General features: G+C 35.7%; 1 pseudogene; it reads left to right on the top strand.

The window, feature by feature from the left end:
* Positions 1-17,732, top strand: part of LOC149233699 (nucleoside diphosphate kinase 1-like) — a 46,812-nt pseudogene extending 29,080 nt beyond the window's left edge.
* The last annotated feature ends 526 nt before the right edge of the window (positions 17,733-18,258 follow it).

Genomic DNA, 18,258 nt, shown 5'->3' on the forward strand with positions numbered 1-18,258 from the left:
CTAGCCTTGTTACATATTATTCTTCACTTAATGGATCTGAAAATTAATCTAGGCAACAATTTTCTTTTTTGTTGCTTTTTGTGTGTGAAGTCCTGAAATTCTTCCTCCTCAACCAATATTATGGATACTCCAATGGTTTCATTGACATATTCTTTTTTCTTTTTCATATTCGAGTATGTGTTCTTTTGTTTCTTTCTAGGTTTTATTTATCAAGGTTCTTTATAAACATGCATCCTCCCCTTTTCTTGCTCCCAATTAGTTGACCACATTTAAATTTGGATTTCAATGCTTCATGTTTAAGTATGCTTTGTAAAAGATTTGCATTTCTTTCATTCCTTGGCTTCTCTAGTACTATTAAGCAATCTTTAAAGGAATGATCTCCTACCCCATAATAGATGTAAATTTTAGATTGATTTTATCTTTTAATGGTGGTCGAGGCTAAGATGGTCATCCTTATAACAAGTAAAGCAAAACCTTCTATAGTATCGACCATAGCCACCTCTTCTTGGATAGTCAACACCCCCTCTTCCACCTTATGAAACCTATATATTGTTTATGTGTGATATACTATATAATATTTGGGCTTGTTTCTTATGTGTTATGGGTATTATCTTCATAGATGGCACATCACATTTCTTTGTATTCTACAAATTGTGAGTACACTCTTTTGCACTATGGTTCTGCACAAACTCCATATATTTCATAGTAATAGCAAACTTCAATTTTTCCTGCATATTGATGCACATCACATTTATTTCTACTAGTAGTAGGACATTTAGACTTCTTAAAATTACCATGGTTTTTCTATAACAAACCATTATACTAAAAGCTCTTTTATCCATAATGTAAAGGGCTCGACTGAGCATATCCTTTAATCTTGTGTCAAAGTCCTTTACTAACTCAATTAACTGATGCACATTGAGGACATCAGGGGTCTAGCATGAATTTTATCGATACCAAGTATGACATGATGTTCAATGATAACCCCTAGTTACATAAATGGTTATGCACGCTATGGTTAAAAAACTTGAAAGTTAAAAGAAATGGAGGGGTTTGAGATTTATACTTTTCCCTTGTTGTTGCATTCACTACTAGTTTTTTCTTTATGGTGGTTGGGTCATCCAAAGTCTTCAACAACCATGGTTTCGTAATATTAACTAAAGCGATGTTAGACTTCATATTTTTTATATGATCATTCTATTATCATTCATTTTCATTTATGATGGATGAGTAGGAGAAGATGTCAAATAAACAGTAGAAGAGAACTTAAATATGGCAATCGAGGAAGCGGGGAAGAATTGAACTCGGTCCTTTGCTCACTCTAATGAGGACAAGACTTCTCGATAGTCTACATGGCATGAATCTCTTTCACCACTGCTTGGTCTTCTCGAGACTCGGTATTTTCTTCATAATTTGTCAATATATCCCATAACACCATTGTCGATGAAGATTCATCTTCCTCCTCTATATATTATGTGACTTCTCTTGTTATTGAAAATTGTTGCCCTTTTCTTCAAAATTCATAACTTGATTTGCATTAATTATAAGTACGAGTTAGCTTAATGAGTGAATGGAAAGATATAACTGAAGAAATAAATAGCAGAAAATAACGAGAAAAAAAGAACTATGGTTGTTAATGGAGTCACCCACTATGAGTTGTGTCTCTGGGCCAATTTCCAATGAGTTTTTTTTTTTTTTGTGTGACGCAAAAGTGATTTTTACATTGGGTCTTCAACTTGCAAGAATACTTATTCCCGACTCTATCACAAAGGTTGCGGTATCCAAGAAACCACTTTCATGTTCTCAAAATGACCTAAAACATGGCTTATAACCTCTCTTTCATCAAATTAAAGAGAATCAAAACACACCAAGGGACATAGTGTTTGACAATATTTCATGCCCAAACTTTGTGGCTCAGTGGCAAAATGTACTATACCTAGGGGGGATATTATGGGGTACAGAGGAAGGTATCCAAGGGAATAATGTAATAATGTGATGGTCCATAGTTAATAGATAAACTGGTTACCCTGCATCATGTAAAAGACCACAAGTAATTAGGAATAGTGTGATAAGCCCATTGTATTAGATATATGTTATTGAGAGACCCATGGTATTGTATGTATGAAACTTATATAGAGGCTAGATACTCCGTCGAGAGATGTCAAGGGGTTATTATATTGGAAAGCATATGGCTTGTGGAGTGTTCTCCTTCCTTAGTAGATCTGACCTACAAATATATGAAAATAGAAGATATACCCAAAAATAACAAGATCGATATATAAAAATGCTTCTCTTTATTAAATCAAAACCCTTGAGGTAGGGTAACACCATATAATCACTCCTTAAGGAAGGAGAACACTCCACAAGCCATATGCTTGCCAGTACAATAATCTTTGACATCTCTTAATGGGGAGTCTCTAGCCTCTATATAGGCTTCATACATACAACATCACAGGTCTCTCAATGCCATATATATAATACAATGGGCTGGTCACATTATTCCTAACTACTTGTGGTCCCTTACATGATGCGGGCTAGCCACTTTATTTATTAACTATGGCCCATCACATTATTACATTATTCCCTTGGGTAACTCCCTTTGTACCCCATAATATCCCCCCTAGTTATACTACACAAAAACACTTGGTTGATATAAGATAGGTTACAAGTTCAAAACCGCAAACCATTGTGATATTTCAGAGCTCTCATTAAATAAACTTTAATAAATTATTCCTTGTTTCCCAATAAGGCATACTATTGGTGAAGTGGTTGGAACATTGCATTGTAGTTGTGGAGGTCACACGGTTAAGTCCATAGACCATTAGTTTTTGGCATCGTATAACCAATAAAGTTTAAATGTGGCTATTTCTGGTTGAATACCAACGATCTCATGTTGGTGTAGTGGTAATGTGGTTGGAGTGGTTATGTGGAGGTTGCAGGGTTAATCCCACAAAACTCCCATTTATGTCAACAATCACAACAAATATTTTAAAGAATAGTTCACCCATCCATCGTTACAACTAACATCGGTGGCAAACCAGTACACTATTGGACTTGTGTCAAGGAGGTTGGGGTTTTGAATCACCCAACGATCTTTTTGTTGCCCACTACTCAAACCTTGATGGCCAATTGGAGTTTGCTACGTGGCAGCTTCTAGTTGTCCCACATTGCTACAGAGTCAACTTGTCAAGTTGGTTTACCAAATCAACATTTGTACTGCCTCCTGTCACCATCCGCACTACAACGTCAACGTCTGTACTACCATGTGTCATTTACAGGTGATGCCACATGTCCCACCTGCACATATTTTTGCTTGTTTGGCCAAAACTTCAGAAGGTCGTAACTTTCTCATACGCCATTTGTTTGACTCTGTTCAAGCATCATTGGAAAGCGCTTAATGAGCTCTTTGACATGAAGACATTTTCAGCAACATTTTAGGACATCATTTTTTATATGTTGCAAAGATCCACCTAGATTAATCCTCCCCATTGGAAGATTTTGTACCACCAAAAGTTTGATTCACTCAACAAATAAGTGAGGGTATAGCTCCCTCACCTTCCCAATTTCTACCCATAGTGATTTATTTGGATGTACTCCTTTAAGACCCACTCAAATATATTCCACATCACCCTTGCGTAAAGTACTTATCCTCCTGTCAAGAATAACATCTTTTTGTAATTCATTCAAGTGTTTAGGAGCAGAGTCATCAACATGAGGAACTTGACCACTCTCATACTGATCCACGATCATAGGAGGTTCAGATAGCTTCAAGTTCTCAACATTTACGGCTGAATATATTAACATATAGGGTGGAAATCCTAAGCAAAAAGTAGTAGTACCAATCTTCTCCAAAACTGTAAATGGACCATACCTAATTGGTTTAAGTTCATTATGATCCTTGCACCCTAATAATGATAAGAAACTAATAATTACAATCTGCTTCAAGGGGAAGACATCTTATGCAATAAATATAATGAACAAGACAATATTTGATGATCCTGAGACTATGTCTCTTTAGTGTGTGTGTGCATGTGTGTGTACATATAGAAGACAAAGGATATAACTATAATAAAATGGGACCATGAGGGGTTCTAGCTTACATAACAATATAATAATAAAAATGTAATCACTCAATAGTTAGGGCTTAATAAGAGGTTTATGGATTAATATGATGCTTATATAGGGTTTAACATGCCCATCCCCTTCAAAGAATTGTTTCCCTCAACACTTGACTATTTGTCGGTGTTTCTAGTACCTACTTTCTTTGGCTTGCAATCTTTTGAGTAATTAATTTTTAAGTACAAAGAATCACAATTTTGATAAACTTAATTAGGAGATGTGAACCATTTTGGGGGTAACTTAATTGCTCTATTCGATGCATCGACATGCAAAAAAAAAATTCTTAATTGTATTAGGAATTCTAAAGATGGGGCATTTGACTAACTTCATGTTTAATGTCTTAAAGGAATCATTACAATACGTGTTCTAGATCATTACAATACAAGATGGGCTCTAAATAATTTTTATATTATTTTTGTTAAATTTTATGGTTAAGTGATGTTTGATAAATTATGTATGGTATAATGTATGGTCCAAACATGTTTTTGTTTGTTTTATATTTTAAATTAAAATCAACTTAATTGATTTTTTTTGTTAATGGTTTTTTTTTACATATTGCATGTTCTAACAATGTGTTAATTGAGGTAGTAAATATTCATTTTATCATATGACAGATAGTATAATCTACTTACATTTTCTATTATCATTCTAAGTCAATGTATATAATTCTTGAGTGGGCTTTAAATGTTTCAGTAATCAAAATAGAAAACCATTATTTTGTAAATAAACTCTTAGAATACTTTTGTGACTATCTTTGAGAAGACAATAGCATTATTCATCAACCTAAAATGCATTACTCTATATTCAAAGGATCCAAACTCTAGTGAAAGTGGTCTTGTCCTAGCCTTTAGCAATGGGCACTTGATTATATCCAAAAAATCAATCTATGAATGAGTAGCATTCATGGCCCGCTACTTCATTTATTTTTTTATTGACAAAAGGAGTTGGAAAAGGATCCATGAGTATTGCTTCATATAATTCTCTAAAGCTGACACAAATCCTTAGTCTCTTGGGATATTGTTTCCTAGGTTGTACAACCATGGGACTAGCCTATTCAAACTTATCTATAGGGTATATGATACCTAGTGCAAGTATGTTTTCAATTGTTTTTTTTTTTTTGCATTCTCTTTCTATTTATGTGCCAATTCATAACATTTTTTTATACAACTTTTGAATTGGGTACTTCGATTTTCCTTTCTCTCATTTCTTTAACGAGTCCCTTCAAATCCTTATAATGTGAATACATCTTGAGATTCCTTCAAAATATTGACTATTGTTGACATCTGCTTCTCCAACCAATCTTTTCCATTTTTTGTCTTCCATCATTTGACATGTCAACTTCTTTGATCTCATTTTTAAAATCCTTCCATTTAGCGTTGTCAACTCATCCAACTCCCTTTCTTCTTCCTTTACCTCGTTATGTGTAAGTGGATAGTCAAAGCCTTCCTCTTCTTTATCTATAACATTTTGTTCCCTTATTTCAAGTACAAATTTTACTACTTTTTGAACTTTTGGATATTCTTTCTTCCATATAAATTTTTTCCAAGAAAAAATTCATCTTCCATCTCAATTCTACTTGCTTTGAAGATTTCTCATTATTTTCTTCAAATGTTATTACATTTCAAGTCAAGGTTGCCCATATCAACCTTAAAGTTCCTTTCTCTTCCTTGATATTGTAGTTGATATTTCTATAAGTTCTCACATACTCTGAATTGCTTCTTTTGTGAGGGCAAAAAATAATTCTCTCATAAAATTTACTTAAAAGGTTTGTTAGTTCCATGTCTCTCATCTTGCTTCCTTGATCTCACACAATTTTATGCTAAATATTCAAACACGTTAGAGAACATCTGTGGTCATATCCATGTGGTACTTGATCTTTTGCCATTTTTTTAGCAAACATGAATATGTCTCTCACAACTGAAGTCAAACTTCAGTTTGTTATTTGACTAGATGTTGTTACTTTTCTTCACTTATATATTTCAATAAAGCATGTAAAGGTTGTAATTTACAACTTTATAATTACTAAGCATGAGTACTCCACCAACAAGCAACGTATCTTATAAAAGATTTTACTAAGTTTTGTGACTAGCTTAATTATCCAACATTTTAGGCACTTCATTTAACATTCATGGCAAGTGATTCACATTTTTGAAATCGTAAAGAGGGGGAAACAATTGACTCTAGTTTTGTGGACATCAGGCTAGGATTTAACCTAATATACCTTTCCAAGATAATTGGTATGCCTTTGAATAAGAACCAAACTTTGAAGTTATCCTTACTTGCATTCTTGAGGGCGCAAAAATTCCTTGGTCTTAACTCACAACTCTTTATCTACCATTGATATAGTACAATATTTGGATTTTGTCCCATAAGAAAGGGTGTTCCTAAATGCAACTCTCATCTAGCATTAGGTTTGGCATGCATGTCTCTTCATTGTATAACTTGGCAGAGTCTTCTAACGTCAACTTCTTCATTTTATGGTTCCAAATGAGGCTTTCCTTCCTTAGGGTCCAAAGACATGATAATTCTTTTGCGATTTCCTTTGAGCTTTGTTTTGATTTTTTTAGTGATATATTTTCTCTAAGCTTTCTCCTCGTGGTCTTCGGACTAATCTTACAAATGTTATGCCTTTGATGAGGTTGATAACCTCAAAATTAACTAAGATTGATAATCCTATCATATTTGTTTCTACTCATATTATCCAATGGCCTCCACAAATTTTCAATCATTCAACATTGAAACTTTCTTGAAAAGTAACTAGTTCACGTCTCCCCATATTAATCCAAGTCTCCTTTGGACATATATTTACCTGGGATCCATACTCCACCACAACCCATGGGATTAAAAAACCTTTAGTTTCTAGGTTGACTTGAGGATTGTAGCCATTTGTTGGCTTCTCTTTTGAATCAATTAACATAAATTCTTGATGACTTTGCTTGCATCCCTACAATTCTACAATATATTATTCAATTCAACTAGCCTTGTTACATATTATTCTTCACTTAATAGATTTGAAAATTCATCTAGGCAACGATTTTCTTTTTTGTTGCTTTTTGTGTGTGAAGTCTTGAAATTCTTCCTCCTCAACCAATATTATGGACACTCCAATGGTTTCATTGACATATTCTTTTTGCTTTTTCATATTCGGGTATGTGTTCTTTGTTTCTTTCTAGGTTTTGTTTATCAAGGTTCTTTATAAACATGCATCCTCCCCTTTTCATGCTCCCAATTAGTTGACCACATTTAAATTTGTATTTCAATGCTTCGTGTTTAAGTATGCTTTGTAAAAGATTTGCATTTCTTTCATTCCTTGGCTTCTCTAGTATTATTAAGCAATCTTCAAAGGAATGGTCTCCTACCCCATAATTGATGTAAACTTTAGATTGATCTTATCTTTTAATGGTGGTCGAGGCTAAGGTGGTCATCCTTATAACAAGTAAAGCAAAACCTTGTATAGTACCGACCATAGCCACCTCTTCTTGGATAGTCAACACCCCCTCTTCCACCTTATGAAACCTATATATTGTTTACATGTGATATACTATATAATATTTGGGCTTGTTTCTTATGTGTTATGGGTATTATCTTCATAGATGGCACATCACATTTCTTTGTATTCTCCAAATTGTGAGTACACTCTTTTGCACGATGGTTCTTCACAAACTCCATATATTTCATAGTAGTAGAGCACTTCAATTTTTCTTGCATATTGATGCACATCACATTTATTTCTACTAGTAGTATGTTATGGAACTAGCTCACAAAAAGATAAAAAAGATAGTTGGACGACTTAGAATTCAGCCTCTTCGAGGGGGCAACCTCCTTTACATTACACAAATGAACAATTCTTGGATGATACAAATGAAAAGACCTCCTTTCTATATATAGGAGCCTAAGGGGTCATAATATAATCAGAGCCGACATAACAATAATAATGTAAGGGCACAATAATAACAATAGTGGGCTTCTATGGGGCACAATAGTAACAATATGGGCACTAGATGGGTACATCAATATAATAAGGGGGTTGTACTAATAACAATAAGGGGTTACACTAGTAGTATAGGGGCCTAACATGCCCCTCTCCTTCAAAAATTGTTGTCCTCAACGCTCGAGTAATTCTTGATGCTTCTGTATAAAATTCTTTTCCTCCCATGTGGAATCTTTAGCAGGTAAGTTCTTCCAGTTGATGAGATACTTTGAAATTGATCGATTTTGTAGCTGTCGGGTTCTTGTTTCTGTGACTGCTCCAGGTTCCAATATGATTTTTCCTTCCTTTTCAATTTCTGGCAATATTGTTTGAATTGGGATCTTTTGCAACTTTTGAATAAGTGGCCATACTTCTTCGTCCTTCTTCCATTCATCCCTTGCTTCGTTTATCCAATCTGGTTGGATAATAGAAATAGTAAAAAACAATGCTTCCACATCCTCATCCTTTCTTGAGAGTGCATCTGCAACAAAATTTTGCTTCCATTTTCTATAGATGATGTCAAAGTCATAACCCAACATATTTGTGACCCATTTTTTTGTTCTTCTAAAGATAATAGTTGTTCTAAAAAGTATTTAAGACTATCATGATCCATTTTTACCTTGAAGTGTCTTCCCATTCGTTAAGGTCGCCATTTCTTAAGTGCATATAGTATTGCCAACATTTCCTTCTCATAAATAGCTTGCTTGATATGTAGCAGTAAAAATACCCAATCACCTACATCAAAACATTTTTCACTACGATTTTGATCTACCTGTTGTTTCATTCGATTTTGCACCAAAGTGGCATTATCCTTTAAAATTTGGAGAACTTGTTGTTGATGCTCGATGTGATCTTTCACTGCTTGAACCTTTTTCTTCTTGATATGTCCTTCTATCTTTAGAGTTTGAGGAGTGGTAATTTCTTTCAATCCTTTACAAGATATGGTCGGATTCATTTCTCGATGCTCGATGTCATCTTTCACTTCTTAAACATTTTTCTTCTTGATATGCCCTTCTATCTTGATAGTTTGAGGAGTGGTAATTCCGACCAATGAATTACAAGATATGGTTGGATTCATTTCTTCTTTCTCGATGTGATCTTTCACTTCTTGCACCTTTTTCTTCTTGATATGTCCTTCTATCTTTAGAGTTTGAGGAGTGGTAATTCTTGCCAATGCTTTACAAGATATGGTCTGATTCATTTCTTCTTTCTCTGGGGTTGGGTCCTGGCGCATATCCTCTTCTTTTGATGTTTCTTGATCCTTTTCTTCCTCCTCTTCATACTCTATGTAAAATAATTTCTTCTCAACACACTTATGACCTTTAGTGCATTTGCTATCACAATTGTAACAAAGCCCTTTTTCTCTTTTTTCTTCCAATTGTTGGGGTGTAACCCTTCTAGGTTGTGGAAGGCTAGGAGAAACAACACTTCCATCTTTATAGTTGTGAGGGGTAGACTTCTTTGTTGCCATAATTTTACTTTCCACTATGTAACAAAGCCCTTTTAATCTTTCCAATTGTTGTGGTGTTACTCTAAAGAAGGTGTTGCTCTTTGTATCCTCATAATGTGTTATCATTTCCTCCATGAAAATTGACCACGTAACAAGTTGTTTACGAGAACAAAGCCCTTTATACCATAAAAATTGATCCGGTTCTAAATATGAAGATGCAATACATACATTTTATAAAAGTGGTACACCATGTAGATCAAAATATTGCTCCATCTTAAGTATCCAATTTACGGATCCTTGCCATCAAACTTCCTCGTCTTGCTTTTTCTTGATTTGAGGAGCTCGATCTTGAAACGACTGTAACTTTGTACTTTCGGCTCTTTAAGTTCTAAAATTATGACTTGCATTAGCCCTCTATGTCCTCTTTCCAATGCCACTAGTCTGATCCAAATTGGATTCTTCAAGGAAGAGTTATACCAAATCTCCCACAGTGACCTGATTATAGACTAGTTTAGTAGAGTGAACTTGTACGACGTGCCATGTGTCCCTGTTTCGACCTTTGGCTCTAAAAAATATACACAAGAAACTACAGTCCGTCCTCTTTCTGTACCTTCTTATGAAATTTCAATCCGATGCTCAGAGAGAAAGTTATGACGATTTTCCCCAGAACACCTATTTGGAATGTAATTCAGGAGTCTGCAAAAATACCAACTTCCTTAGATCATATCTCCGCAAATATGGCGCGAAAAGCTCTGAAATTCGGACCCGAGGTTCAGTTTGATTTTGTCTCAAATGGGTTTTTTTTTCACTTCTGAAACATTGCAGAAAAAAAAAAGTTATAGCGAAAATGCCACGATAACCTATTTGGAGCAGCGAAACCCTAGAATCCAAAGCTCTGATACCAAATGCTATGGAACTAGCTCACAAAAAGATAGAAAAGATAGTTGGTCGACTTAGAATTCAGCCTCTTCGAGGGGCAACCTCCTTTACATTACACAAATGAACAATAATTGGATGATACAAATGAAAACACCTCCTTTCTATATATAGGAGCCTAAGGGGTCATAATATAATCAGAGCCGACATAACAATAATAATGTAAGGGCACAATAATAACAATAGTGGGCTTCTATGGGGCACAATAGTAACAATATGGGCACTAGATGGGTACATCAATATAATAAGGGGGTTGTACTAATAACAATAAGGGGTTACACTAGTAGTATAGGGGCCTAACATAGTAGGACATTTAGACTTCTTAAAATTACCATGGTTTTTCTATAACAAACCATTATACTAAAAGCTCTTTTATCGATAATGTAAAGGGCTCGACTGAGCATATCCTTAAATCTTGTGTCGAAGTCCTTTACTAACTCAATTAAATGATGCACATGGAGGACATCAGGGGTCTAGCATCAATTTTATCGATACCAAGTATGACATGATGTTCAATGATAACCCCTAGTTAAATAAATGGTTATGCACGCTATGGTTAAAAACTTGAAAGTTAAAAGAAATGGGGGGGTTCGAGATTTATACTTTTCCCTTGTTGTTGCATTCACTACTAATTTTTTCTTTATGCTGGTTGGGTCATTCAAAGTCTTCAACAACCATGGTTTCATAATATTAACTAAAGCGATGTTAGACTTCATATTTTTTATATGATCATTCTATTATCATTCATTTTCATTTATGATGGATGAGTAGGAGAAGATGTCAAATAAACAGTATAAGAGAACTTAAATATGGTAATCGAGGAAGCGGGGAAGAAGTGAACTCGGTCCTTTGCTCACTCTAATGAGGACAAGACTTCTCGATAGTCTCCATGGCATGAATCTCTTTCACCATTGCTTGGTCTTCTCGAGCCTCGGTATTTTCTTCATAATTAGTCAATATATCCCATAACACCATTGTCGATGAAGATTCATCTTCCTCCTCTATATATTATGTGACTTCTCTTGTTATTGAAAATTGTTGCCCTTTTATTCAAAATTCATGACTTGATTTGCATTAATTATAAGTACGAGTTAGCTTAATGAGTGAATTTAAAGATAGAACTGAAGAAATAAATAACAAAAAATAACGAGAAAAAAAGAACTATGGTTGTTAATGGAGTCACCCACTATGAGTTGTGTCTCTGGGCCAACTTCCAATGAGTGACCACTATATTGTGTGACGCAAAAGTGATTTTTACATTGGGTCTTCAACTTGCAAGAATACTTATTCCCGGCTCTATCACAGAGGTTGCGATATCCAAGAAACCACTTTCATGTTCTCAAAATGACCTAAAACATGGCTTATAACCTCTCTTTCATCAAATTAAAGAGAATCAAAACACACCAAGGGACATAATGTTTGACAATATTTCATGCCCAAACTTTGTGGCTTAGTGGCAAAATGTACTATACCTAGGGGGGATATTATGGGGTACAGAGGAAGGTATCCAAGGGAATAATGTAATAATGTGATGGTCCATAGTTAATAAATAAAGTGGTTAACCTGCATCATGTAAAAGACCACAAGTAGTTAGGAATAATGTGATAAGCCCATTGTATTAGATATATGTTATTCAGAGACCCATGGTCTTGTATGTATGAAGCCTATATAGAGGCTAGATACTCCCCATCAAAAGATGTCAAGGGATTATTATATTGGAAAGCATATGGCTTGTGGAGTGTCCTTCCTTAGTAGATCTGACCTGCAAATATATGAAAATAGAAGATATACCCAAAAATAACAAGATTGATATATAAAAATGCTTCCCTTTATTAAATCAAAACCCTTGAGGTAGGGTAACACCATATAATCACTCCTTAAGAAAGGAGAACACTCCACAAGCCATATGCTTGCCAATACAATAATCTTTGACATCTCTTAATGGGGAGTCTCTAGCCTCTATATAGGCTTCATACATACAATATCACAGGTCTCTCAATGCCATATATATAATACAATGAGTTGATCACATTATTCCTAACTATTTGTGGTCCCTTACATGATGCGGGCTAACCACTTTATTTATTAACTATGGCCCATCACATTATTACACTATTCCCTTGGGTACCTCCCTCTGTACCCCATAATATCCCCCCTAGGTATACTACACAAAAACACGTGGTTGATATAAGATAGGTCACTAGTTCAAAACCGCAAACCACTGTGATATTTCAGAGCTCTCATTAAATTAAATATAAATAAATTATTCCTTGTTTCCCAATAAGGCATACTATTGGAGAAGTGGTTGGAACATTGCATTGTAGTTGTGGAGGTCATACGGTTAAGCCCACAAACCATTAGTTTTCTGCATCGTATAACCAATAAAGTTTAAATGTGGCTATTTCTGGTTGAATACCTACGGTCTCATGTTGGTGTAGTGGTAATGTGGTTGGAGTGGTTATGTGGAGGTTGCAGGGTTGATCCCACAAACCTCCCATTTATGTCAACAATCACAACAAATATTTTAAAGAATAGTTCACCCATCCATCGTTACAACTAACATCGGTGGCAAAACAGTACACTATTGGACTTGTGTCAAGGAGGTTGGGGGTTTGAATCACCCAACGATCTTTTTGTTGCCCACTACTCAAACCTTGATGGCCAATTGGAGGTTGCTACGTGGCAACTTCTAGTTGTCCCACATTGCTACACAGTCAACTTGTCAAGTTGGTTTACCACATCAACATTTGTACTGCCTCTTGTCACCATCCGCACTACCACGTCAACGTCTGTACTACCATGTGTCATTTACAGGTGATGCCACATGTCCCACCTGCACATATTTTTGCTTGTTTGGCCAAAACTTCAGAAGGCCATAACTTTCTCATACACCATTTGTTTGACTCTGTTCAAGCATCATTGGAAAGCGCTTGATGAGCTCTTTGACATGAAGACATTTCCATCAACATTTTAGGACATCATTTTTTATATGTTGCAAAGATCCACCTAGATTAATCCTCCCCATTGGAAGATTTTGTACCAACAAAAGTCTGATTTACTCAACAAATAAGTGAGGGTATAGCTCCCTCACCTTCCCAAAGTCTACCCATAGTGATTTATTTGGATGTACTCCTTTAAGACCCACTCAAATATATTCCACATCACCCTTGTGCAAAGTACTTATCCTCCTGTCAAGAATAACATCTTTCTATAATTCATTCAAGTGTTTAGGAGCAGAGTCATCAACATGAGGAACTCGACTACTCTCATACTGATCCACAATCATAGGAGGTTCAGATAGCTTCAAGTTCTCAACATTTACGGCTGAATATATTAACATATAGGGTGGAAATTCTAAGCAAAAAATTAGTAGTACCAATCTTCTCCAAAACTGTAAATGGACCATACCTAATTGGTTTAAGTTCGTTATGATCCTTGCACCCTAATAATGATATAAAACTAATAATTACAATCTGCTTCAAGGGGAAAACATCTTATGCAATAAATATAATGAACAAGACAATATTTGATGATCCTGAGACTATGTCTCTTTAGTGTGTGTGTGCATGTGTGTGTACATATAGAAGACAAAGGATATAATTATAATAAAATGGGACCATGAGGGGTTCTAGCTTACATAACAATATAATATAAAAATGTAATCACTCAATAGTTAGGGCTTAATAAGAGGTTTATGGATTAATATGATGCTTATACAGGGTTTAACATGCCCATCCCCTTCAAAGAATTGTTTCCCTCAACACTTGACTATTTGTCGGTGTTTCTACATGAAACACCCGTCTTCCCATGTTGTTTCTTCCATTGGTAGGTTCTTCCATTTGATGAAGTACTCGGTAATTGCTCTATTTCTCAGCTGCTTAGTCCTTGTTTCCATTTTTTTTTTTTTTATGGTTCTAGTATTACTTTTCCCTTCTTCATTAATATTTGGTAGAAGAGTTTGGACTGGGATCTTATCACTAATAACCTTTTTTAACCAAGAAACCTGGAAGAATGGACGTACTTGTGAAGATAGAGGCAACTCCAATTCGTAGGCCATACTTCCAATCCTTTGCAACACCTTATAGAGGTTATAATGCCTTATAACTAATTTATCGTCCTTCTTTTACTGCTTGAATGACACCTATTTATATAGCTGTAGTCTAACAAATATGCAATCCCCCACTTGAAATTCCCTTTCACTATGATGTTGATTTGCTTATTGTTTCATCGTATTTTGTACCATAACCAAGTTGTCCTTCAACAGTTTGAGAACCTCTTCTTGGTGTTGGATGCGATCCTCTATTGCTTGAAAATTTATATTCCCTTTCAAGGGTGGTGTTATGGATGGAGGATGACATCCACAAAGTGTCATAAATGGTGATCTTTTTTGTGAAGTATGGAAGGATGTGTTCTACCACCATTTTGCTAAGGGAAACCATTTGACCCATTTTGTTTACTTATCAGATGTAAAGAAATGTATATATCCTTCTAAACATTTATTCACAATCTTAGTTTTCCTATTAGATTGAGGATGTTAAGATGAGTTGTGAGCCAATTGAGTACCCAAACAAAAAAAAGAATTCAGTCCATAAATTTCCAATGAAAATTGGATCTTTATCACTTACAATAATCTTTGGTATTCCATGTAGCTTTCAAATTGTTTCCATGAATGTTTATGCCACAATACTTGCCTTAAGAGGATGAGAAAGAGAGCAAAAGTGGGCATACTTTGTCATTCGATCTACCACTACCATAATGACATTGTTTCCTTCATATTTGGGTAAAACTGTAATAAAATCCATTGAAACTTCTTCCCAACACTGACTTGGTATGGCTAATTGCTGAAGGATGCCAAGGTTCTTGATAGTCTCTCCTCTATTTTATTGCCATACTACATGTTGTAGCTCGTTTTAATTTTCTTCATGTATTCAAAAAATAATATATATATATATATATATATATATATATATATATATATATAGGTGTACTAAAAAAAAAAAAGGAAAATCAAATCAAAGTCTAAGTTTTGATTTAGGATTTTGATTAATTCTTAATGGTGGATTAGTAGCGCTGATTAATTTGTAGTGCAGAATTAGAGTTAAATGGAGTTTGGTGGGTCCCTATTCACCAAATTTAGACATTGATTAAAAGTCGATTTGTTTGTCGGGCGTGATGGAGAGAAGAGGAGGGGCCCAACAGATGGTGCAAACCTGACGACACTATATGCTCAACGGCTAGCCCACCATGTGCCTCTATATAGAGTGTCAACCATCTATGTTGACCATAGATCGGCAACAAAGAAGCATTACGGGGGGACTTTGTCATATTTCCTCCATATGGGAGTATGCCCCCATAATCCATCGACAAGCGAGCGAGAGGTGGCTATTCAACTATTTTGTAATCACCTCGTCACCGCCATGTCACCATTATTCCTTCACCACCTCAACAACCATGTCACCCGTCACCTCCTCCATCTTGCCGCCATGTCACTAATTCGTACACCTCACGTACGCATTTATTTATGTTTTCACCCCGTTTTTCTGTTTTTCCCATAAATCTCGTTACCCTGGGCCATTTCATTTTACCATTGTTCTTTTACTATACTTCCATGGATTGGCATTGTACAACTCAGAGCTTCAGTCAGCATCAGTCACCTGTGACCATATATTTACACATCGTCCCCTTTGTCCTAACTATCAAAATTTCTAAGAAAACCATTCTAACAGGGTCCTCTTCTCATATTCCCTTAATGGACACCGAAAGGGACATCTTTGATCCAATTTGCTCTGTAGATTTCACAAAATTTCACTAGCATGTCCTCGTCCATCAAGCTGAGTCTCCTTTGTATGTTGCAGTTGTTAGGTCTACTATTTTATCTGCAATGATCCCTTAGACATATGCTTTCCCATAATTTATTTATTGGCTAGTCTCTGCTCTATATCCACAGAAATGCTTTGTCACAAACACATTAGGGGATAATATCTTCCAAGTGTCTTCCCTTTTAATATAATAAGCCTTGTGTTTTCCTTCTTCGAACTCCTGTACCTCTTTCTCAGAAGAAACCTTGTTGTCTACCCTCTAAAACATATATTGAACAATTTATGCTCAATTGACCCTCTTTTTACTGCTCATGGGAAGCATTTGCCTTTGGAACCCACTCATTTCCCTTTGGATACTTTTGTTGAGGAGGTCAAACCCATTCGTCAAATTATTGCTAAGAATTTGGGAAGATAAGACACAACTTTCATTAACAAAGCTATCATGGGAATGTTTAGTTTGATGTTGAATCCTGAGACAATTTTCGACCTACCTGCTTTCTGGGAAAAGATGGTCAACTCTCAATTAATAGATCTTTCCCTCACACGATGTTTAAGATTTCCTTCTTTGGTTACTTATCTCTTTTTATATACTCATGTTGAAAGATTTATGCACTGGGATTAAATATTATGGATCCTCATAAGATCAAACAATCAATGGTGTTTCTGACTAATGTTATAAGAAGTAATGTCGATGATGAGGGGATTATGTATTTCACCACTTATTTCCTATCATCTTGCTATTCAATCATAAACCATTCTCCTTCACCTTGTATACTACCAAAGGATCAATCTTTTCTTCAGCTCAATAAAGATGTTAAAGTAGGTGAATGGTTCTTATTTGAGGATTATGGAGAGATTATATTATATGGAGTAGAAGTTCCCCCTACAGACTCCCCACATTTGTGCCCATGAGATTGTTTTCTTTAGAATTTATCAGGCATAGTTTAAATGTTGATCAAGTACATTTTGTAAATAATAGTTGGGCCTTTTATTGTAAATAACAGGCAAGCCATATGAGAAGTACATAAAAATCCTTGAAAGTTTGAAGTTGTAGCTGGGTGAGAAATGGGAATATGGCCCTCACCATGTTATTTCAGACAGAACGGTGGAAAATGCCTATGCTCCTTATGTGCATGAGCCTCAACCAAATGCTGAGAAACTAGCAAATGGAGGACAAAGCAGTGTATCAGGAGGGATGGAGGTTGAGGCTTCTCATCCAAGTGAGAAGAATTTGAAAACAGGCAGTGAGGATATTATTGATTTGGAAGAAGAAGCAAATAAAGGCTCTAAGAGGATTAAGTTGTTTGAGGGGGGCAGTTTTTCAGCAGCATTGGGTTTTCAGTTGCAGTTGGGGGAAGTCATTTTTACACCTTCTTCCCTTGTTCCAGAAGAGGCCGATCAGAGTTCTGTTCTAATTATAAAGCAATTATATTCTTAGATTGAAGAGAGGAACATGAAAGTCAAGGAAAGCATGGAATCCCATTTAGAAGCTCAATCCATCTTTGACTATCAGACTAGATTGCTTTCTTCCATGGACTTGGAGAGAAATCAACTAAAACTATATTTCTCTCACCCCTCTGCTTTGACTGTCTCTTCTTCATCAGGTTTCAAGATTGTCAACCTGACAGTAGATGCTAGAGAGATCCCACTGCGTGATAAAATCAATTTGCATAGGCAAACTAGAGAGTTAATATATAGTGATTTGAATAAACCTTGGTTGCTAACAAAGTTGAAGCCTTGTTAGATAAAGTGGTAAAAAGGGTTAGCTCAGTTGGTCAAAATCAGTGCCTCGCCATCGGGAGGTCACAGGGTCCATTCTCCCCGAAGCCCTTGGGGTCAGGCCTAGCTAGTGGGCCGCGGGGCTAGATTCCCTTCGGGGTCGATCAGCCCAGATTTTTCCTTGGACGTAGCGCCACCCATTGACTAGTGTGTCTGTGAACCACATCCCCAAAAAAAAGAAGAAG

Source organism: Pinus tabuliformis, chromosome J, assembly GCF_031772625.1.
Source record: "Pinus tabuliformis cultivar Carrire ecotype Pingquan chromosome J, CPIR1, whole genome shotgun sequence".
NCBI classification, from domain to species: domain Eukaryota; kingdom Viridiplantae; phylum Streptophyta; class Pinopsida; order Pinales; family Pinaceae; genus Pinus; species Pinus tabuliformis.